Source organism: Lepidothrix coronata, unplaced genomic scaffold (assembly GCF_001604755.1).
Source record: "Lepidothrix coronata isolate B3197 unplaced genomic scaffold, Lepidothrix_coronata-1.0 Scaffold198, whole genome shotgun sequence".
Taxonomy (NCBI): domain Eukaryota; kingdom Metazoa; phylum Chordata; class Aves; order Passeriformes; family Pipridae; genus Lepidothrix; species Lepidothrix coronata.
In genome coordinates, this window is record NW_016690378.1 from 88,602 (window position 1) to 89,430 (window position 829).

The window sequence follows — 829 nt, forward strand, 5'->3', positions numbered from 1 at the left end:
TAATTAAATAATTAAACAAATTAATAATTACATAAATAATTAAATAATTAAAATTATTTAAAAGTTCTGTTGTTTCCAACGCCCCTACCCCCAGGGCTCCCCCAGTCTGCTGCAGCCCCCCAAAATGCCTGCACTGACTTCCAGTGCCTGGGAGGGGGGAGGTCTGAAAAGGGGCCACCCTTGCACCCCAAAAATCATGGAGGGGCACAACAAACGTTTTGGAGGGGCTGCAGTTTTGGGGACCCTGCCCCAGTACGGGGTCACCCCACCCAGGGTGTTTTGGGAGGCCTCTTTGGGGGTTTTTTGGCTTGAGGGGCGGGAGATTTTGGAGTCCCCCCACATCCCCTAAACTGCCTGTAAATAAATACTGAGTCCAACATCCTTCTTATCGCTTTGGGGGCTCCATGGTGGGATTGCTGGGGGGTCTGTGCAGGGAGAAGAGTTGGACTGGAGGATCCTCGTGGATCCCTTCAGCTCAGAACATTTATGATTCCACAATTCCAGACATTCTCTGGTAGTGCCACTTAGGACCAAGGACTCCTGAAGCTTAAATTACCTCAGTTTGGGGCGTGGTTTTTCCCGACTTAATTTTTTTCACCCCCCAAGTTTTTCAGACTCCTTTGTCTGGGAAGAAAGTTGTCATGTCCGGGGCTTCTCAGGTGAGGGCCAGCAGTGCTGGGTGGTGACTCTTTGGAAAGGGATATTTGTGGGGGCAGCCCCTCAAAAGGACAAGTGCAGCCTCCTTCCCCTTGTAGGGTGAAGCCTGGCAGGTGCCAGGTGTGTATGTGGCCCTACAGCCACACACTGAGGTCACAGTGGGACATTCTGC